We start from the raw sequence: 23,246 nt of genomic DNA, 5'->3' as shown, positions 1-23,246 counted from the left end.
ATGCTTGCTTTACCAATGACAGAGCATGAGGAGGTGGATTTTATAACCCATCAGCTTTGCACATTCGGTTTCCTGCTGGGGAACAGAATGGGAAGAGATAATCCTGTGCTTTTACCTCCCTGATCATTTAATCAATACTCGTAACGTCGACTGCATTATTTTTTGCCTTCAATGCATGTTTTAAAAAATTAGACTCGCTGCTACAAGAGCATTTGCAAGCTCAGATGTGTGGGCCAGGACCCCCGAACCACAGCCCAGTGCCCAGAACAGCCGCCTGCCCTTCTCCCTGCCCCAGCACCCTGGAGCGAGCCCCCAGGAGACCCCTGCTGAGTTCAAACAAAAAGGTTCAGAAGTACCAGCCCCATTCTTCTTTTGGCTCAAAAGGGAGTTTCCTTAAAATGTCCTTTTGGTGCTCGGATCAAGTTGATCTGCACTGACAGGCTGCATGCTGCATCTTCGCACGCCAGCCAGCAGCACAAACATTTTGGGAACCTTTTCCAGCAGGTGTCTAACAGAGAAGAGATCGATTTGGCCTAAATCAATTCAGGGTAAGAACTGGGCAACCCAGTGCTCTGCTTTCAGCAGGAGAAAAAATAAATTAAGTACGACCAAAGAGAGAAGTACTCTATAAATACTTTGTTTTCCCCCTCACTTCCACCCTCTTCCTTTTTTCTAATCCTAAAACCCTGGAAGAGCTCACAGAAGCTGGTCACACGTCCCTTCAGAAAAGGCACTGGATATCCCAATATTCTAGAATAGAACACCAAAGCTCTATCTTGTAGCTCTATTTTCTTTTCCAACAGACCCCAATACTATTTACTGATGAGATCCTCAAAGGAGTACAGGACACGGTCATTAGGACAATTCAGCCCCACCTTACAGCACAGATTCTACACCATTGGTAAAAACACAGCCACAGTAACTATACGAGGCCTCTGAATTCACGTGCAGAAGCACAAACCCCATTTCACTGCCAATGTGCAACATTGAAGGAACCCGAACGAGCTGCTGTAACTGGAAATGATTCCACTGGGCAGAACACCAGAGCACTTCCCAGCACAGAAGTCAGGGACCTAAGGAGGCTGAACGCTCACCCATTAAGTATTTGAAACCACATTCCAGAACAAAAAGACTACTTTGATTTTTAATAAGTCAGCCGAGAAGTCGGTGAACCTGTGTATCTGAAATTTCTTCGGTGCTACCCAAACCCCAGGCTACGATATATTCCTGTCCCTGCTGACTCCTACCTCCAGCAACGGCAATAGCCAGAGAGAGACAAATTGCTTCTGCTGACACAGCTCGGGCTGGGGCTCGAACCTCTCAGGCATTTCCCGAACGAACCAATCATCCAGGTAAGAAATGATTCTGTTTTCTTTCCTCCTCATAGCAGCTGCCATCGTCCCGATAACACACCAGGGGAGCCCGCTGCAGCTCCAGGAGAGAAGCCCACAATGAACCTGTCAATTGCCGGAGAAGCCGCAGCTAATAGTGATAGCGCCGGTCTACAGGGACGCAATAAGAAGTGCCTTAAATTTCTAGAGGCTACAGAATTCCCCAACAGCAAGTGTATTTGTTTTCCTCCTGTTGTAGATACAACAAAATTCACTTTAGAGAGTAAATAAATGTTTTGAATGAAAGCTAATTAAGTCCCCGAGGCAATCTAAAATTACAAGCAGTGGTGTCTCAACCTACGTACACGAGATCTGTGTGCGGTCTGTAGAGCCTAGGAACTGCAGGCTACAGGATACACCTATTAGGTTATTTCAGTGACCTCCACAGATAAATAAGATGCAGCCACTTACAGCCACTCTTAGATACTTGCTCCAATTCCCAAGGACTCCATTTGTGAGTTAGGAAGAACAAGAAACTGAAGCCTAACAAAAAGTTCTTTCCAGAGCTGTTCCTATGGCCTCTCATCTTTCTTGTAGCATCTCTCTGCTGTCCCCTGTTTAACATGTAACATTCTAGTTTGGGTCATTTTGGAGAACTTGAGAGAAAAAAGGAAAGGAGCTGGTCCTTTTGTCTTGTGTTCAGTGAAATCAAGAACAGAAGTAAACTGAAGCTGATGGTAACTGACAGACAATTCACCCGTGTTAATTTTATCCGCATCTTGAACATCCTGAGGTCCTCTTGCTTTATGTCTCAAGGAACCAGAAATAGCTGTGTGAAGGATTCAGGAAAAACAATTTCCTTCCAAGCTGCCCCTGCCAGCCTTGGCTTTGGAAGAAGATTGTAAGGAAACCTCTGTACAGGAGCAGAGTCTGACCGCGGGTCAACGCACCCTGACTGCACCATGAGCTGCGTGGGGCTGGCAGGCAAATCTCTTCCAGAAATAACACACCAAGTGCACCTCCCCTTGCTCTTCCACCCATCTTCTGTACCACTTTTTGTGGGCACAGGCAAAGGCAAGCTGCTGGCAGGACCAGTGACTATTTTTGCATCTCAGAAGAGAGCAGCCACTGAACCCTTGGAGCAGTTGCACAACCGCTAGGGAAACCTCAACCATGTAGCAGGACTGCCAGAAGAGCAAAGAAAAACTATTTTAGCAGCAACCACTAATTAAGTCATCATTACCACACCAGCATTCAATAATTTATCATTTAAACAATGACCCGAACACACTTTAAAGATTTCTAGACATATTTTGCCTCCCCGCTGACATGCACCATTTCCCATTCCTACCTGCCCACTTTTTATCCACTAACCCCAGACCCGAAAGCCAGCAGTGACCCGGCAGACAGCAGCAGGCGTCAATACGGAGAAGATCTCCGCATTTAAAAGCTATCCTGCTGCCTGATCACCCCTACCCAAACTGTAAATGCTGTACACGCTCACCTGCTGGCTCAGCATCCCTCAGAAATCACAGGCGCTGGGGCGGGTTAAGGACTTTTATCCTTCTATGCGTAATTATGCACGAATGAGATGGAGCCCATAAAACGAAGGCTGGTACAAAAACTAGGGAAATATTTTGAGCCTTGCTTATTGTTTTCTAAAGTAAACTGGGACAATACATCATGTATACTGCCAAATACAGTAATTACACAGATGTTTAAATCTGGATCAGGCCATTAGAAGGAAATACATTGAGAATCTCGGTGTTTCTTGGCAAGTTCAGTGGCTTGGGTTTGCAGTAATTTTACTCCTTGGCAGCTCTCCGTTCGCACTGTACCAGACAACCACCAAAGTAGCTGCTTCTGTCATCGTGCTGCAGAAAAAAAAATCAGATTACAGCCCCACAGGTGGAAGATTAACAACTGCCTTTGATACTGGTTTGCTGCTTCATCCGTAGGGAATTTCTTAGAGATAAATCTCGAAGGAAAGAAATAATTTAGCTTAGAGGAACATTCACTCCTCAGTGGCTGAGGCTGGTGTATGAAGGAATGGCAGAGCAGTCCTGGCCCCTCATTTAATACAGTAAAACCTCAGGAAGTAATGTTAGCCTCTCTCTGCAATCACACTGTATTTTAATATATTTTTTAAATAATCTTGAGATTCACCCACTTATCCAAATTTATTACGTATGTTATGGGATAACCACCTCCATCTACATGCCATCAGTTGCTTCCCATAAGAAAAAGCTCTCCTAATCTGTTCTAGATTTACAGAAGATGCTGCATGACAAGCAACAGCACATAAGCATTTAAGAGCAATGGCCAGAGAAATAAGAACCAAATCCTAATGTAGAGGAAACCCATCCTAACAGCTCGTTTCTCTGATTCCAGTTATTAAATAATGTCCAACTGTCAACTCCTTCAAGATATCAGCAGCTTAGAGAGCGTCATTTCCATAAAATATCTGTGCAAGAACAACCCCGATAAGCAGTCGAACACTACTGGAGAATTTTATTTCCTCATTTCCTTCTGGCAGCAATGCCCCTAAGTCCCTACTGCTCTTTGGTTCAGGCACCATGAAGCACACGAGAAACACGATCGAAATACAACAAACTATAAGCGGAATACAGGCACTCATGCCATTTTTAAGATTAACAAGGTGAAGAGTGGGAAATACTCTGAGAGCTCACAAGTCATTACTGTGCAGCAATTCTTAAAACTCCTTGTCCTGAAAGAACTTTCTCCACCAGGAAGAGAAGCTGGTTCAATGCACGGTGCCTTCCTGCCTCCACAAAGTGTCCGTGCTCCATTCAACACAACCCCGACCCAGCCTACACTTGAATTCAAATATTAAAGGTCCTCGTTATCTTCAGCTGCTCTGAAGTCAAACACATGCCAGGAGTGTGTTTGCAGAGCCGTTTGCTGCACCCTTCTGCTCTCTGCTCTCCAGCAGCAATGCAGACACCCACAACTTCAAATCCATCCAAGTGCCCTTCCTGGTAAAGCGTGCAGTCCTCCCGAGACCAACAGAGAAACCAGGATGCTGGTAGGAGACAGGAGCTTTAGGGGGGCCGGACACAATGAGGGAAGGTGGCAGTAAGCACCCCAAGCTCAGGGAAGTCCAAAAGCAGCTGCTTCAGCAAATCACAGCGTTGCCCCTACGGCATTTTGCTACTTTACAAGGTTCCAAAATGTGCCTCAAAGTCTCCTTCAGCTCTAGCAGAATCCAGAAGCTGGATGGAAGCATTTCCTGCTCTGGCCAGCGTGCCAGGCTTGTGGCTCTACGGAGCCAAGACAACATAAATAGTACCAAACTCAGCGGGTGTGCACTCACACTATACAAACACACACAAACTAAACAAAAGTTATTGCCAAAGAATCTTACGAGAAGCCAAGCAAGCCCAATTTAGCCTTTTAAACTTCATTTAAAGGTCTCAAGTGCAGTTTTTCTTAGCAATTTTCACATGACCACTACCACGAATGCACCTGGTTGAGCTTTTCCCAGCGTTTTAAATCTTTCTCTAATCCAAGCTCCACTACCTGTCAAGTACAAAAGCCTCCACACCTCCTCCCATCCGAGCCAGGACAGCACAGCCCCCAAGCAGTGAATTATCCCAGCCAGATCTGCAGCCACCCACTCCAGGCATCTCTACCCACCTGGAGACCACTGCCAGAGCAAAGGGCGCACAGAGCACCTCTCTGCACATTAATGCCACTTAAGAGGTTTAAATGCTTAAAGAGTCAGGTTTTAAAGATAACATGAAAGCAAGTCCAACAGAAACGCTGTGAGTGAAATAAAAAGGCAACGGAGTAGGCAGGGTAAGGAAAACCATGGAGGAGAGCTCCTCTTGTTTAAGGCAGCCAGACAGATAAGTCTTTTAACAAGATTTGTTTGGTCATGTGTTAGCGGTCTTAATAAACACAACAGGACCATTCTTCTGGAAGCTTTCAGTCTCATATTGCAAGATAAAAAGGCACTGTGTTCAGCAAATGCCACATTAAAGGAACTACGTGCTGCAGTCGCTGGCATGAGAGCTCCTTCCACGGACTTGTTCAGATTTTCTTCAAGGAAGAATTTTTCAAGTTCATACACTTTTTTTTGGTGCAAAGGGCTAAATAAGTAAGAATCAGCCCACAAAGACTCCCCCATACATTCATTAGGTTTGAAGGACTGCTTTAGGAAAAATCTTCAAGATCATTTGTGAAAAGGGAGCCTGCCGAGGCAGCACTGGGAACAGGAAATCTCAGCTGCAACAGCAAAACCAAGCACCCACAGTCGCCTGTACACAGCTCAAACTTCAAGATCCCACCTTTGATGATAAAGCTAATTAACTGCATGGGCTCGACCTCCCCGTGGAAGCACACAAGTTTAACCTTTAAGCTCCAGAAAAGGCCAAGCACATCTGTTATCTACTTTCTCCCACATTCTTCCCCTATCTTCTACTTGCTGTTGAAAAGAGAAGCTGCAGACATTGAGGTGACAAAGTATTTTAAGAGTTCATTCCAGATACCCCTCAGAACAAGCATTCCCCCAGCCTCACCACCCTTTGTCAGCTCAAATTTGAGAGCCAGAGCCAGCAGCCCTGCGACACCACACAGGTTGCGAACTCAAGTCAAATTAAAAAGAGGGCAGCTTAGGAAGGAGAGAAGGGAAAAAAAAAAGCTGCAGCAAGAGCTTTTTACCATTACACCCGTGCAGTATTTCACGCTAGATCCAGTGGGAGGTTTTCCCAAAGATATCTGCCCCAAGTCTGGTAACGCTGAGTTTACCTACTGTATTTCCTGTCAGCTGCCACATCCCGAGCCCAAACGCAGACAGGGTGCCAAAAAAATTGATTTTCAAGCAGTCCTTACTGCTGCTGCACTAGTTGTTGTGCTGGTGTAATACTGCTCTGTTAACCCTTTACTTTGGGGTTCAACATTTCTTCTGTTCCTGATAATTGCACCTGGAAAATTGAAACACGAAAGCTTGGCAGGGATGGAGTTGAGAAAAGGTTATTTCACTACAAATTCTTCTGGCATGTTGCACAGTGACTTTTTTTTTAGTCAGTAGTTTGAAAAAACAATCTGGAAGCAGTTTCAGAAGATGTTAAGGAAGACCCAGTTATTAAAGTAAACACAGCCATGTCACCTCGAGTCCTATTCTAACATCAAACCAAAAACGAAAAATCCAAGCAACTCAGACAGCCCTGAACCAGCAGAACTCTTGCTGGCTGATGTTACAGAAAGTAAAACAATGTTCAGACAGCAACATCTGTCCGGCTACCCCAAGCAGCAGCAGCACCTGCAGGAGACCTTCCTTTTGTAGGGGAATGTGTGAGGCAGAGCCCTCATTATCTATATTCTGTGAGCCAAATGAGAAATCTCCTCTTTGGTACAGCAAGGCAGGCTTCTTCTATGCCTCTGACAACCTCCATATTATCAATTCCATTTCTGTAATAATTACAGCGTGGCTACAGACCACACAGAGGAGTCAGACTGTGCCTAGCCCACAGGGAACGTGTTTCTCCACCCCAGCACCCCAAGTGCAACACTCCAGGGGTACAACCTTAGCTCAAGCTGCTCTGTTTGGACACGGAAAAGCACAAAACACTGATAAACGTAGCAATGGTCAGGTTTTTGGTGCCCCCACCACATACCTTGTGCTCCAAGGGCCCTGCCAACGCCGCTGCCTTACCAGCTTCACAGCAGGGTGGGTGATGATGGGTCCCACTGCCTGCTCCCCAGTGCCCATGGGACCAGCCTGCACCCTCCTGCCTGGAAGCAAGTCTGCTCTGGGCCCGTTCAGGAGCTCTTCCGAGTCTTTCTCCAATGACTGATACGCCTTTTATCAGTTGTCTTCCCTATCTCCTTCACTGCGCTTGGAGTTTACAATACAAACACAGCTCTGGAACACTTTGGCCAGTAATGGTCATTACGAGTTACATATTTACAGTTCAGAGCTCTTGTAAGTGCATGCAATTAAAAGCGTGTTTGTTCACTTTGAACTGCTCGCCACTAATCATCCCCAAATGGCCAAGGAAGCCGGCGTGCAGAGCAACAAACAGGCACTGCCTTCAGCAGCAGCTCGTGGCTGAGCAGCAGTTGCCACTGGAGGCAGGGCAGAAACCCAACGTGCTCCTCACCGCAGGCAACGGCCTCATTTCCCCCCTCGCTATTTGCCAGACTTGACCTGAGAAAAGGAGAACAAAAGCTCTCTGGAGGCGTCTCTGAGCCGTGTCTTCCATCAAATGTGCTCACAGCTTTGAGCTCAGAGGCTGTACAGCGCCACGCTGCAGCTTCCCCCCCGAGGAAGAAGAAAGAGTGAAGGAGATTCTTCCCCAAAACAAAATTTCATGTGACTAGCAAGTTAGTTCTCTATTCAGCAACAGAAAGCGATAGTCTACATACCTTCAGACTCACACTTGCAGAGGAGGAACACGTTTCACTTCATTTCACTCAAGAACATTTCAGGTACCTTAAAACCCCCCTGCAGAAAATGACCAGCATCACCTGGCAACTGTGAGGCTTTTTAAAGGCTGGAGCAGTGAAGGTCTAAGAGAGGAACGGGAAATTTCACTGTGTGTGGTTCTGAATGGCTCAGGACAGGCAGCACAGTTAGCCACCTGCAAGAGGTCCTAAATTCAGGTAGTAAGAACAACATTTTTATGAGACAGCCAACTTTGAACAGAGGTGGACTGAAGGACCAGGGGGAAATATAGCAATACTTGGGGGGAAGTCTCTGCTCCTGCCTCCCCAGCTGCCATCCCACATTCACATCAGCCTGCTGAGAAAGGCCTTCTGAAAACATTGACAGTTTTACACATAGGCTTCCAGGAAAGTAATGCAATTCCAAATAATTACGGGGAGAAATGCAATTTCTTTAAGAGCAGCAACCTCAAATCGATAGCGTTAGAAAGTTTCTGTGCTCCCAATAACATCTCCCAGGCTCAGATAAATGAGCCCAACTTCCTACCCTCTCTTCTCTGTGGCTGTTCAGCTGCCTGCAGACCCCAAGCTATGAGGCTGCCACCAGTGCAGAGCTCAGCCCGTGATGCCAAAACCTCTAAAGTGAGCCCCCCAACCTCCTAGCCCCGGTCACCTCTCACCCACAGCAAGCAGCAGCAGAGCTGAGCAGATGGGTGAACCCTGGGGTGCCAAAATTCAGGTCCCAGCCCTCTGCACTGATCCATTCAACCAAGCCGTGATGCTCAGAGCTCCTCTGGTGGTTCAAAAAGGTGCTGGAATGGCTTCTAGAGGTGTAATACATGGGAACAAACAACGATCAACAGGCAGTAATACAAAGCCATGTATTGCTTCCCTTCCTCCAAAGTCATTCAGGCTAATGTAAATGATTATTACAATATAGGGCTGAGTAATGCTAAGTAGCAGTCCCTTAACGCCATTAAAAAAAAAAGATAGGACTTCTTCAAGTGTTCCTATAATACAACGTGCTCCCTCACTTTAAAGCGCTGTTCAGGGGAGAAAAGGCCCAAGGGACCTGTAAAGAGCTGCTGCTGTAGCAAGAGCTATTATCCAGGGAACGTAGTGTCATCTGGAGCCAAGAAAACATCTGCATTGTAAGGCTGCTTAACAATATTTAAAAAAGAAAAGTTGAAAAGAATTTGCTGCGAAACAGAGGAGATTTGGGGGGAATGCTCTGGTTTTATCAGCCACGGTTGCTCTATTTGCCTTCCAGCAACCAAGCCAGAAGCGGATTTGGGGGATAACCAGCCAGCTAAATACAAGCAGGAGACAAAAAAACAAGACCAGGGCTGCAAACCTGGACCAAAAGCAGCAGCAGCCACCTGCCACCACGTCACACTAGTCATGGGATCGAGCCACGCACCAGCAAGCACATCACGCCTCCTCTGAGAAATCATTGTGTACTGTAGGAAAATTCATTTGATGAGAGGTTTTGGAACCACACAACAGATTTTCAGAAGCAGAAAAAAGGGCAGAACTTGAATGCCATTCATATGAATTCCTTGTGAATCAACTCAGAACAAAGAAAAAGAGATCTCTGGTCTGTTTCCTAAAAGAGAAAATACAAGCACTTACAAATGCTGTGAATTCAGAGCAGGGAAGCACCAAGAAAGAAATCAAAGCATACAGAGAAATTCCTGGCACACAACAGCAACGCTGAAGAACACTGCCATGAAGTGGAGTCACACCCCCATTTTACAATAGCTCTAATTTTAAAAGGAACACATCATCATCAGAGTTACCAGTGCATCACACACCTCTGCCTTCCTGCGAAGTCATTTAAGAAAAATACGATGGCACGATACTGAAAACATTCACTGGGGTGTACTGATTTGACTGAGCCCATAACAACAAAGGTAACTGCACAGAGACCTCTGCCTACCCATAACTGATTTAAATTTCCATCCTGGTTTTTATTTTGGTGCCTTCCTCCCTGACAATTGGGTAGATACTCCTTCCAGCGTTGCTTTCTCACCATACACCGCCCTGCCTCTTCTCCACTGGATCCTTTTCCCCTCTCCAAACCCCTGCCCTTCCCCAAGCCTTTCATCTTCTAAAAAGCCTCCAGAACATCTTCATTTAAACCACTCAAACTAAAACTAGAGCAGGTTATTTTTGGAAAAACCTTTCTCTGAGCGGCAATCAAAGGCAAAAATTGTGGTCCCGGGCCACATTAGCTGTTTGACTGCACTCCACACAAGCGTTTAGCTGAATTACTCAAAATGGAAGGGTAACTGCAGGGTGGGCTGCTCCATCGAGCTGACTGACCAGACGTTTCCACTGAAACATGGCCGTAATTAAAGCAATTTCCATCTAAAGAGAGCAGCACCCTGAGAGCTGTGATGTCTACAGGACTAAATAAAGCCCCACCAGATCCCACAACACTGGAATTGCAGCGAAATTCTGCTCTTTCCATCTCAAAACAAGGGGGAAAATTGTACAAAGTTATCACAAAGAGCAATAAAAATTAGCAGGCCACGTGTTTGGTTGCCCACTGTTTTAAAAGACTTACACAGGCATCCAGACAAGTGAGCTTTCTGTCAAGAGAACCCGTCTTTCATTTCAGACAGTCTCATTTTCTCTGAGCAGCAGCTTATTTTGCTTAATGACAGCACAGACATCCGAATTTTCTTCCCGACAAAGCCTCTCCTCCCAGCACAGAAGCACTGTTGTAATCAGGAGATTAAGAGTGCTTATTCGTGTGTGAAACGCAGGCTTGATCTCTGCCTCGTATTAGAGGCTGCCTCCAGCAAACGGTCAGCATATTCCTCATAATTTCGTAATACTTAACAACTGTAATGTATTAAATTACATCTCACTTCCTTTAGTGCATTTACAGAATAGGGTAACAAACGCTTAGTACTTTAAGTAGTAAAACCTACCTAGAGGAAGCGTGCCCTTCGATCTCCACTCGTGGGCTCCACAAGCAGGTTGTGCTATGAGGCAGCAGCAACAGCAGCCCAAAAGCAAACAGCATGGTGAGCAAGAAGGAACAAGTTGTGAGACAGGTGGGCTGTTTGAATACGAGCTCACCTGCAGTAAGGCAGTGCAATGCTTTGTTACCTTTCTATATCCCATGCTAAAGATCTCAAACCACATGTTAAAAGCTATTTGCCAAGGGGCTCTGTGTCTCAGAGGTCGTATGGTAAAATTTTAAGCGATAAAGAAGCAAAGCTGGCCGTGCTGGGATCTGACTTCCAGCACAGCTGCACCCTAAAACCTTGTAGATATCCCTAAAGACAGCCAGCTTGCCCCAGCCCTGGCAGATCTGCAGTGACCTTTGGTGCAGGCTATTCCCCTAAGACCCAGAAAACAAAGCATCCACCCACCTCCTCCCCTCTATTTCGTCTCTACCACTTAAAAACAAACCCTACACTGCCCTTGCATACAGGTGTATCACAGCCAATGTCGGTACCCCAAGTCCCTGACTTTATCTCCTCGCCTCTTCAAATAGTAAGAACTCGAATCACCCCTTAATATTAAGGCACGATTCCCTTGTTCCACATGTAATGTACAATTGTAACGATTTCATTTTAATCAAAGGGCCAGCTTCCTCCCACACCGCCATCAGCCAAGGCTGAACGTGTAGGATAGTAACGGCAGTGACCAGCTAATTAGGAAATAGTCCATCATGAGGTTTGTGTGGTTCCTGCTTGAGTAACAGCAAAGAAAATTAGAAGATGTAGGTTGTCTGAACATGGGGCCATCAGGCAGAACAGATCAGCAAACGAAGACCATCCCAAAATGACTGCAGGCGATGGTAAGTTCAAAAGGAGCTGTGCTTATCCAGCACCAGCAGCTCCTGCTTCAACTGCCCTTGCACAGCTGGTAGCTCCAGCCACCAACACGCATGCACAAGGGAGGAGAATCCACTACGGACACCACAATTACCTATTTTTGTATTCTTCAGTCAGACCACAGTAAGATTGTTTTTAGTTATATCCATCAAATATCAAAAATTACCGGAGCAGGATATTTGAAAGGTCAGCCGACTTCTGAACCTGCTTTTCCAAAGCGTTTCAAAGCCTTGAGATGAGTTCTCTGAATTCAGCATGCTCCAGAGACAGCAGCAGGCAGCAATACCTTACGAACCTATAACCTGCAGTAAATGAACTGATTATGACTCAATTATTGAAATTTTTAAAAACCTTTCGAATTCTCTGTTAGGTATTTTCTGCCCAGCAGCAACTTCGTTGCCACGGAGCAGCATCCAATCTCAGCTGCATTTAGTTTAACGAAGTGGCTGCCAAAACAGCCCCCGAGCTCCTCTCACCCCCAAAAACCACAGGAAGGGAACAGCAGCAGTCCTGCAGCCGCCGGCTCCTTCTTTCAGTATTTCTCATCAGCACCGCTGCGGGTGATGCACTGGGTGAGTCAGTGAGAAGGCAGGTGTGCACAGGACCCCAAAATGCCCACGCTGGCTCTGCTGAGGTTGGGCAAGGCCGAGCCCGACGTGCAGGTGCAGCAGCAGCTACCACCTGCACCGCCACGCGCTTCTCGGCACGTCCACGCGGGCAAACCCCGGCTGCTTGTAGACCACGTTCAACAGCTCGGGGAGCTCCAACCCAGTGCTGCTCCTGCCGGTTTCGCAGTGCACATCACTACCAGGTTTCTATTTACTCAACAGCATCTGACACGACTTCTCACCCTGCAAGCTCGCAGGTGGTTTTTCCCTCAAGCCTTACTCACATTTCTGGAAGTCAGGGAGCGAGCTTGTCTGCTTTTTCCCCTCCTCCTTTCAAGCCTCCTCCTTTAAGTGTAAAAAATTCCCTTTCTCCATAACCACGTTGCTGCTCCTGGGCAATCGGATTTCTCCTCAGATCCGAAGCACCACACGTTCAGTGCTGTGCATTATGGTTCAAATTATCAGCAGCCACCCCTTGCTGCACGAAGGATTGCATCAGCAGCCTGCTGGCCACCGCTAATAAATCCACTTGGAAAGCAGTTCATAACTGGCTGCATCTTTCATGAGAAAAGGATGAAAATATTAAGAAACACTCCGAGTGATTAGTCTGCTTCTAATCTAAAACAAGAAGAAGTGTTTTAAGGCTGCGTGAAATAACTTCTGACTTTGGTCATGCTTTAGACATTAATTTCTACTTCCAGTACTCTCAGTGCAGACTCTTAACTATTGTATGACTGAAGTGACGGCATCTAATGTAACAGGATGAGGCAATATAGTTGGATTAATGTATTTAGGTCTGATCTTGTAAGCTGCTGAGCACAGTGATTTGCAAAATTAGACCATAAACCATTAAGTGTAGAATAACTGAAGCAAACCCTTATTAAGCCACACAAGAACGTGTTGCCCTCGTTCACATTACCGCCACATCTCATCATTTGCCACCACCAGCAGCCGGGAGATGGCAGATCACACCCTCCCTAAATCTGGAGGTGCTCATCCTTCACGTACTGAACAACAGTGTCATGAAAATAAGAGTCCAGAAACACTGAAAGAGAAGAATGAGGATGTGAAAATTTAAAAACTCTGTAATTATATGCTAACACCCCATGACATGCAAATTAAGAGCACACGAGCCATGCATCATACTGAGAAGACTTGCAAAATGGAGGTTGGTTTTTTCCCCTCCACATGAAGAGGTACGAAATTCCCAACTCTTATTTTCAGCGTGAGGTTTTAAGGTTAGACACCATCAAGAGATCCAAAACAACATCAGGTCACAAACTGTCCATCTGCAGCCTGTGCCGGACGGGACACTAGGCTGAGCAGAGCTCCCTAAGCTGCTCACAGTGGTGTTTAATCCATCTGTGACCAGGGCACGCTTTTCAGACCTCCTTTATTCCACAATAACAAACTAAGAGCATCATATTCTCACTGTTCTTCCCAACAAAACCTTGCTGATCCTTTGTCGTACTGTCCTTGGTTCCCAAATCACGATATTTATTACAGATGTTACAAAACCAACTTATTTGTGCCAGCCTCCCTTGGAGGACTTGCACCTCTGAAGCTTCCATCACTCGGTGCAGCCGAGCAGGAGCAGCCTGACAAGCAGGAGCTCAGAAACCATCCTCCACGTCCCAAAGTGCTCTCCTGCAACACTGCCCCAGCCAGGAGCTGGCTTCAGAGCCACACTTACAGAACACTGCAGAAGCAATCGCACCAAGCACCAGCAATTGGGACCCAATTAAATCCATCCAGCACCTCGGGGATCAGCCTGTTTTCTCCAGCAGCCCTGCAGCCTCTCCCTGGGGATAACAGATACAGCTTAGGGGAGATTTATTACCTGCCAACGAGCTCCCAACACGCACTGAATTATCGTCTGGCCTGTGAGTCAGAATGAGTCCCGGTACTAGCAGGCATGTCAAGAACTCTTCTGCACCTATTCTGAATAAAGAATCCGAAACAAGTTTTTGTGGATAGCACTTTAGTATCACATGCACTGATAGGCCAAGAAAGAGCAAGAGAAACTCGTACAGAAGGACGTTCATCAAGCCCTCAGCCCAAGGGGGAAGTGAAAACCTTTTCAGGATTTTACAGTGGCACCACGCATATTTCTCTTTCCTCTTTACTTCCTAGATGGGCATAACTTAATCCATGCTGTTCAGAGTTTTAAAAGCTCCAGGAAGTACTGGCCTCTTGGGGAAAACAAAAACCATGTACTCTCTCCCAGAACAAAACAAAAAAACAAAGCAAGAACTCAGAGAGGAAGAAACACTATAAACTCCAGACAAAACAACCATTTTCTGTGCATATTGAGACCTATGTTTCAATATAAAAATCAACTGAAGAAATCACATGCACGATTTAGGCTGTAAGAGACAGGAAAAGGTTTTAAACAAGATAACCATGGGAAAAGTTTATCTTATTCATCAGCTATCCACACAGGACTCAATCACTTGTTTATCTACTTAAGAAAAGCAGATACACTGCAGAACTTGCACAGAAAACACTCGAACCAAGCTGGAGCTGCTGGCACATTTCAAACACACAGACTGCATTAAAAATCCAGTTTTGAAGCAAGTGACACCAGCGGTTATGAAGCATGCCTGGCCTGGCTGGAGGCCCCTCGAACTCAGATATCCGTGAGAGCAATGCACAAACCACATGGCAGAACCTCACGTTTAATATTTGAGGGGTATTTCAGCCGCATCAGCAGTCTCCAGGAACCTTCATAAAGATGTAAGAGCACAGAAGAAGGGAGCCTCATGTCCGGCGTGCTCTTCAGCTGGCAGCTGAATAACTGAAGTGTTCTGAGGCAGCCCAGCAAGGACTTCATTTTTCAACTTCAATAGAAGCGTGCAACAGAAGCCTAAGATATCAATTTAGCTTAGAGTCACAGCGCTGTGCTATCAGAGAGCCCTTGTGCAGCATTTTGGACACGCTGCAGCACCTGCACAGTGCTGAGATCCAGCGGGACGCTCCTGTGACCGCCGCAGTGCCCGGGAAACTGAGGTCAGCACCAGATCGCCCCGCGGCACCGCGCAGGTCGCATGAAGAGGAAAACGGCCTCAGGATTTCATTAACCTGACAGACAGCATTTGTAAGTTGTCCCCAACAACTCCCTCTATTGAAATGAGCAGAGAGATAAGTACCGAGCAAAGGTTCTGCTGTCAGGAGTGTTGTAGTGCTCTTGAAATTCTAATCCGCTGCTGAATTCCCACATGAGCATAAATATAACTATCTTGTTCCTTCACCTCTGGCACCTCACATACCACAGCTTGTCTTCAGAAGGAAACCACTCAGCCCTAAGCATGGATTCCATAAAACATTATGACAAAATACAACTTTATGCAGCAGCATTTGGAAAAAAAAAAGTCAAACTCGGTAAGCTAAACATACATCCCCGCACTGTTCCAATTTACATCGCTGTCTCCATGTTTTAAAACCCAGCAGGACTGCTTTTAGCAACTCCATAAAGGTCACACATCCTTCTAGGGGAAACTGCACATCCTCCAGGCCCCCAGATAAAGGCTCTAAACCAGCAAAGAGGGGGACACAGCGCAGGAGGTTACTGCTGGCACCTGCCCACCCTCGGGGAAGAGGACCCCAAGCGGTGCCATTGCTCAGGGCCTGCTGTTAGATGCCAGGAAATCAGCAGCAGCCCCACGAGGAGCTGAACCAGCCCTCTGGAAAGGAGGGGACTGGTAAAAGGTGCACAGGCAACACACACAATCCCAAGGTAAGCCACTCCTAGCTGTGCTTTAGAGACCACAGCTCTGCCTATTTTCAACATAAACAATCTTTTGGTCACAAATTCTATCGCTCCAAGCTGCCAGTTTCGTTTGTGCACAAGCCAAATCAGGCTACATTTAAAAAAAACCTTAAGAATTCAGATTGATATTGAAGCATTTGATCATGGGCTGCCTAAATTAAAAACAGAGCATCACAAAGGCTTCCTTCCAAACCCCACCTCTCCCTAGGTCGGGGCTGCAGGGCAGTGCCCTGCCACCAGCTGCCGGAGCTCTGCTCGGGCGCACCCACCAGCTCCACGCATGAAAGGCCTCTTTCAATTCCGACCAGGACGCACTTCGCATTCCCCTAGCAACAGTGGCACGTCCTACTGTAAAGAGAACAGACCCAAGGTGAAATATTATCAAGAACTGAGAAACCTCACAGAAACCTACACAAACAGATGGCATAATTTGTTTTTTTAAATGCTATTTAGCATTTACAGCTGGAAGTGACAAATATCTAACGTGCTTTGAATATGTAAATTATAAGAACAACACAAAAGAGGACAATGCAATTCCTTTTAAAGACAGGCAGTCATAATGTTGAAACAGACTGCAACCAATTTTCATACACTATTCATAATTACTTTATTACACTGTGAAAGGGTAATCAGTTTCCAAATGATCTAATAACCTTGGGCTGCTCTTAACTCTTTTATATCAGTCTTAACTACAAACAGGCTGGGTCTGCAGCTTGAAGTCAGTTACAATACTCGAATATTAAGCACGAGGGTTCGACGTGTTCCTCCTCATACCCGCTCCGCCAAACCAGCATACGAGATTACCTGGGAGCATTCAGCTAATCAGCAGCAACTGCTACAGCAAAAAAATCCATTCCCGGCTCTGATCTCGAAGGAATAGCTTTATTATCAGGAAAGGGAAATCTGATTTTTGGCTCCTTTGTTAGATTTCAATAGGAAACGGAGCAAATACACTGTGTTTTGAGTGCCTGCAAAAAGTCAATTCTACGGGGGGCTGTTAGCACAGCCCGTAAGGATGGGGGATTTTTTTCTTCCCCCAGTGCTCGAGCTGAACCGAGTCGTGCTCTGGCTCAGTCATTTCCATATCATCTTGCAATTTAACCACCTGCTGAGGCCGCTTTTAGTCACCAGCCACTGACTAAACCCCAGAAACTGCCCGACACGAAAAGATGCAATGAGCTGGGTCCAAGCTGTGCTTGGTTTAAATGCCTCCCCCCCCCGCTGGGTGCCTTCCCAAGCCACGCACCCCAGGGAGGGAAGCTGGCAGGAGCAAAAGGCTGTGAACTTCCCAAGGTCAGCGGAAGTAACAATCAGCTCTGCCCGAGGTAAATATATTAATTTTGCAGACGATAAGATTAGGAGGCTGAAACCCCCACAGTCACGAACGAGAGAACCTAGAGCTACACCACCAGGATTACATTTCTGAACTTTTTGCTGCTTTTTACAACCTAGATGGATGAGGAATGACAGAACTATGGATTAAAACATCCAGTGCAATGGCTACACTCGGCACTTCTGCCAGTTCCCAACAACTATCAAAACACAGAGGCCCTGACCTCCTGAAACAAGATCAGCACACGCACAAAACCTGACATTCACACCATGAAAGGCTTGAAATTTTAACCATATACACAGAAATGTAAGTTTGTCAGACCCCAGAGGCTGCAGAAACAGTGACTGCCTATTACCCGAATCTCAGCTTTATCTCCAAAGCAAGTCATTTTGATCTCTCTAAATAAGCAAGTTCACAAAGAAAGCGTTGCCAAAACCAAAGCGTCGCCAGTTTTGAATGTTTTGAGAAAATTCAAATCAGCACCTAAGAAAAAAACGTGTTACGTGCACAGAAGTGGTGCTACAGCTGCAACAGTGCAGCTACACCAAGTTTGGTTGGGTTTCATGCAAGATTTACCTAGCAGACAGCTTTTCAGTGAAGTTATTTTAAAATGAGACCAACTAGAAAACCTGCATATATTTAACTAGGAACAAATATTTCTGCATTCCAGGATTGCTATTCCACACTTGCTATTGCCCAATCAAGCCAAGTCTCTTTCAAAATGTGCTGTTACTTCCCCAAGAGCAAGCGTGCAGCTCTGCTGTCAGCACTGCCTTTACAGCCACCATTAATTTCATGCTTTTGCTAACACCAGGGAAAGCCAGAACTGCAAACCCACCACACCAAGACCACGTGGTTATAAGAAAACTTACACATCGCAATCAAATATTATTTATTCCAGTAGCCGGGTGTTTATCCAATCACTACGGCCTCTTCTTGGCAAAACTTGACCAAAACAGTTTCCTAAGGAAGGCCAGCTTGTTTTAATCATTTACATTTTTCACCGCTATTTGTTCTCACTTTGCATCCAAAGGTCACAACTCAAACCAACTCCCCAGGCAAGCTTTGGAGTAAATATTATTTTTGTCCTTTCTTCTGGAAAGAATTTCACCTTTGTTAGGAAAGTTGAAGTATAAAAAACACATTTCCCTTTGATCCTTTTCAAGATGTTTCACGACACTTTTCATAAACAGAGCTAACTCGATTATAGGAAGTTTCTCATGGGTCCTATTCCTCTGTTGCCTAATTCAGTGTGTTACAGCGATGTGGGCTGTTGCTTTCTTTAGCAGGGGCTGATAAAATACTCTGAGAGGAGGCCCAGAGAGACGTGGGATCAGGGACCTACACAACCTTTGTCTCATGCACCAGAACCACTCTCGCTGCCCCTTGGAGCAGACACTTGCAGAGCCACACGCCGTGCTCTGCAGGCAAAGACAAACAACTTGAAACAGATCCACACAACAGAACATTAGACATTCACATCAGATTATCAGGAAGCCTTCTAATTTGGGAACAGTGATTACGATAGCATCTCTTATTTACACTTTAAATGGAAAAAAAAAAAAAAAGCAATTCAGTGTTCCTACAGTCATTTACTGATCTGAGCCTTACCCCACCGGCTGTACGCAGTTTCTGCTCCCTAACACCAAGGAAGCGGTGCCAATTCTACCTGCTCCTCTGGAGCTCTTCGCTAGGAGCCAAGGAAGCCAAATCCCTACAACCCTCACACACCTGAAAAAGAATTGTCCAACACACTTGTACCTGAGCTCCTGAGCTGTTTCTGCAGAGAGTATTCAACCCAACTAGAATTATTACTGAACCAAACCATGGTGGTTCAAAACCACGTCCCACTTACAATCTAGGTATCCTGCTGTGGGGCCGAGCGTAACGATGACCACCAGAGACATAAGGCCAACAGCTGGGACTGCAACAACTCCAGCCGCCGTGTTTTAATCCACTCGTCTGTCAGAGACTGGGCTCATGCTGCAAAGGAATATCCTTAATTTGAAAGCCCCTGGGGGGGGAAACAGCACTGCATGCATGATGATTGTCTCAACACGATATCTATTTCTGCACCCTCTGTCTCCATAATTGTTTTGGTGTTTTGAAACCAGCGAGTGGATGTCAGGTGTACACCGGCAGCGTGTACAAACAAATGTCAGAACTACTGGTTTTCAGTGTTTTACAGGCTGGTTTTACTCCTCATTCAGCATATGGAGTGTTCTCACAACTTCTCTGTACCTGCTCAAAGTCCCAAAACGAGGACCGCTGAACTTAGGCACGCTGACCTGACATCCAGGGGCAAACCCATGAAGCCCCACGCTCTTTAAAGACCAGAACATCAGCCAAGTCTCTAAAAGAGACCTCTCAGAAAAGCTACAGCACCCTGTTACCAAGATGAAACAAAGTTACTGAAAGGGGGCTTTTTGTGCCCATAAACCTCAACCACATCTAACCTAAGCAGCTCATCTTGGCTATCAAAACCGGCTGTCTGGACTACATGCTGCCTGTCAGGCTGGATTTGCAGTCGGTGCCAGTCCGCTGAGGTCTAAATTGCAGCAGTAGGAGACTAATCTTGGGTGCCAAAGGGGACTGGCTTTGTTTCTGTAAGTGTTTTTTTTCCAGATGGAGAGCACAGCAACCCTTGAAGTGCTTCACCTCCACGGAGGTCACCCCCCATGGCAGCAACTTGCAGCACAAACCCCACGAAACCCGCGCTGGCCCTGCGAGACGATGGCCAGCACTGCCCCCGGCCACGCCAGGGGCTGAGGAAGGTCACGCTGCCTGACCACAAGGAGGCTTAGCATTAGTTTAATAATAAATGGCTTGTTTTCCTTTCCCCACATGCAAAATCAAAACAAAAGCCCTCTCACAGATGAGCTATTACCCACTCCCATCGGGAAACAAAAGCCCCATCTCGTCACAGCTACATAAATAAAAGAAAGCCAGAGAGGGGCTGGGAGACGCACCAAGAGACTCTGCAACCTGTAGTAAAACTGCCGACAGGCACCGCTTTCTGACAGAACAGCTGTGTACAGCATTATGGTAATTAAAATTAAAGGCTCATCCACTTAACACACAGGCAATTCCCTGAACCTCACTGACAAAGCGAAGGAACCATTTCCTTGGGAGGCACAATCACACACAACTTGAACAAGTTGCCTGCTTCTAGCAAAGGCCGCAGCACAAAGGAGATAGAAAGCACTTGAGAAACAGCCGGGGCTATTTTAAGTAAAACAAAGCACTATCAACTATAAAACACACAAAGGAAGCGGTAGGATAGATTACGTCAGCCCTCGCCTCAATTCATAAATCCTGACCGCAAAACAAGACAAAATCTCAACTGCCTTTCTCTGGAAACCTGCTCAGGGAGAATACACACGGTTTAAGTCCTAAAATACGCTATTGACCACCGCTCGCTGATGCATCACTTTCAAACAGCCACAGGGGGGGAAAAATGGTGTAATCCTAGTCCATTCTATCCTGCAGCCAGATCAAATAGCACTTGGAGAAGTGCCTGCCAAGCACCAGCCTGCCAGAGCACAACAAGCGCTCAAGTGCTCCGCACTCAAAACCACCTTTCACTGCTCCCAGAGATCTTTATAAAAATAGTTTAAACACTACTAAATTACCGGGTTGGAAAAACAAATAAAAGCGTTTAAACGCTGCTCCCACACAATTCTCAACTCGCTGTTAAGCATCTAAAATGTCTGTCTTGTGATATTTACTAGGCACTATAAGTACTCAAAAATGCAATCGCCTGTAAGAACAAAAACTGACAAAAATGCAGAGTTGGTTGCGCGTCTGGAACTAATTGCCTGCAGATTAATGGCTTTACATTGGAATAGTGTTCCTCTGTCTGTAGGGCTTTAAATCCTGTTTACTTTCAACTTGGAGTTCCCAGAAGAACCATACTGGTGGAGCACGAATGTTTCAGGCTGCACCACGCCGCCTTTCTCAACTTTCCTCTTTTTCATACCAATTTTGAGCTTCTCCTCGCCCGGCGGCGCTTCCAGACACGGAAAGGAGGCTGGGAGGAGGCCGATGGGTCTCCAGAGGAGCCCAAACCCACCGTGGCCTCGCAGCACCTCGAAGCACCGGTGGAGAAGTCACAGCCTGCGCCTGAGCCCTCGGTGATGGGCAGGCACTCCGTGGGGTGAGCTTCCCGTCCGGATGAGCCAAATGTGATCCTTTATCTTCTTACCGCGCCTGCTCAAAGTTAAAATTAAGCGCAGGATGCCTGTTTAGCCCAGCTGCTTGTATTTAGGGCACAGAAGCCCAGCGTTTGGCACGGAGAGCTGCCCTGTGTCCCAACGCATCCCCACCTCCTCCAGCCAGCCTCACCTACCCACTTGGCACAACTTTTTCATGAGTGGGCCAGAAAGACAAGACAACACCCCAAAAACCCAAACCAGCAACAACAAAAGCACCAAACCCCACATGAGAACTGCCAAGAGGGACAGGAGACGAGGAGCTGGCAGCGGGGACGCGAGGTGGGCGCACCCCCTACCCCAAACAGCACCCGGGGCACCGCCGCCCCCACAGCCCCTCACTCACCTCAGCGGCGGGGTCGAGCCGAAGAAGAGGAGGAAGAAGAGGAAGAGGAGGAGGCAACGAGGAGCAGCCGCAGCTGGCGAACAAAAGGAGGCCCCCTCCCTCCTCGCCGCCCAGCTGCGAGGCCGGGGCGAGGAGCGGCGCCCCCCTCCCCGGGCTCCCCCCTTTCCTTCCCTCAGCCGCCCCCTCACGGCGCTGCCGCCGCCGCCACAGCCACCGGGCCCGGCCCCCGCTCGGCGGCGGCAGGAGGCGGGCACGGCCCCGGCGAGGCGGAGCGGAGCGGGGGAAAACCCGGCGCGGAGCCCGGCCCCAAACCACCCATGAGGGGGGAAGGAGGAAGCAGGGAGCCGGGGGGAGCGAGGGGATGGGGGTAGAGGGGGCTGAGGGGGGAGATGAGGCGGTGAGGGGGGTCTAGGGGGGAGTTGGGGGGGGTTAGGGGAGGTGTAAGGGGGGCGTAGGAGGGGTCTGAGGAGGTGTAGGGGGGGGTAGGAGGTGTAAGGGTTTTTTTTTGAAGGGGTCTGAGGAGGTGTAGGGGGGTTAAGGGGAGCTTAAGGGGGTCTGGGGGAACCTAAGGGGACAGTTTAAGGGGAATGAGGGGCTATTAGAGGTTGTAGTGGGGGTGTGGAGGGGGCTAGTGGGGCCTAAGGGGTTGTAGTGGGGGTCTGGGGGGGATCTAGGGGGTCTAAGGGGTACAGTGGGGGTGTAGAGGGGTGTAGTGGAGGTCTAGGAGGGGGTGAAATGGGGGTAAGGGGGGCCCAGAAGGGTTCCCCAAGAAGCAGAGGTGCCTCGCCCAGGCCCCCCTCACACAGGTTTGCAGGAGCCGTGCTCCTGAGGAGCCTGCCTCCCTCCAGCCCTCCCCGCTCCCCAGCAGCAAGAGGAATTCGTCTGCTCAGCAAAACCTCTTCCTTTTAATTGTACTTAATCGGCCATTTTTTTTTTTTATTTTATTTTTTTTAAATAACGGGTGTTTACCTCTAGCCGCGTGTCTGCCCGCACGACGCCGAGGAGCCTTTCGGCTGGTAGCACCAGCTCTGGTTTAGGGCAGAGCCTCGCTATTGCCATCGCAGAGTAAAATGCAAAGCAAGCCAGCGATGTGATTTATTACCTGAGGGTAATGAATGAACCAGGGCACGCTGCTGCCCTGCCGAGCGCATCCGCTCCCCAGTCCCACAGTAGTATTTTAACTTACAGAAAGGGAGAAAGCAAGGTTCACAGAACCACTTAATTTGAGCAACACCCTCAAGTGCTGTCTGCTAAGTGATTTTTTTTTTTCCTGATGCTGTTTGTTATTTGTAGCTGTGTTTCCCCTCCCTTTATCCATAGGCATGCCTCGCGTTTTGTACAAGGAGTCCTTCAGGAGACAAAGGTCCAGCTTCAAAATTATGCTGT

At 47.2% G+C, this 23,246-nt stretch overlaps 1 protein-coding gene across 4 annotated transcripts in view; it reads right to left on the bottom strand.

Moving 5' to 3' along the window:
• RERE (arginine-glutamic acid dipeptide repeats) overlaps positions 1-23,246 on the bottom strand; it is a 222,979-nt gene that overhangs the window by 152,761 nt on the left and 46,972 nt on the right. For 3 of the 4 annotated variants that reach the window (XM_082776733.1, XM_082776736.1, XM_082776737.1), the window contains exon 1: positions 21,861-22,000. The exons of the other annotated variant lie outside the window; for it this stretch is intronic. The gene's annotated coding sequence lies outside the window, so the exon portion shown is untranslated. Of the gene's footprint in view, positions 1-21,860; positions 22,001-23,246 lie in introns of those variants that run through there. 4 annotated transcript variants of the gene reach the window in all.

Source organism: Aythya marila, assembly GCF_965140915.1.
Source record: "Aythya marila genome assembly, chromosome: 21".
Classification (NCBI taxonomy): domain Eukaryota; kingdom Metazoa; phylum Chordata; class Aves; order Anseriformes; family Anatidae; genus Aythya; species Aythya marila.
This window is presented reverse-complemented; position numbering and strand designations above follow the sequence as displayed.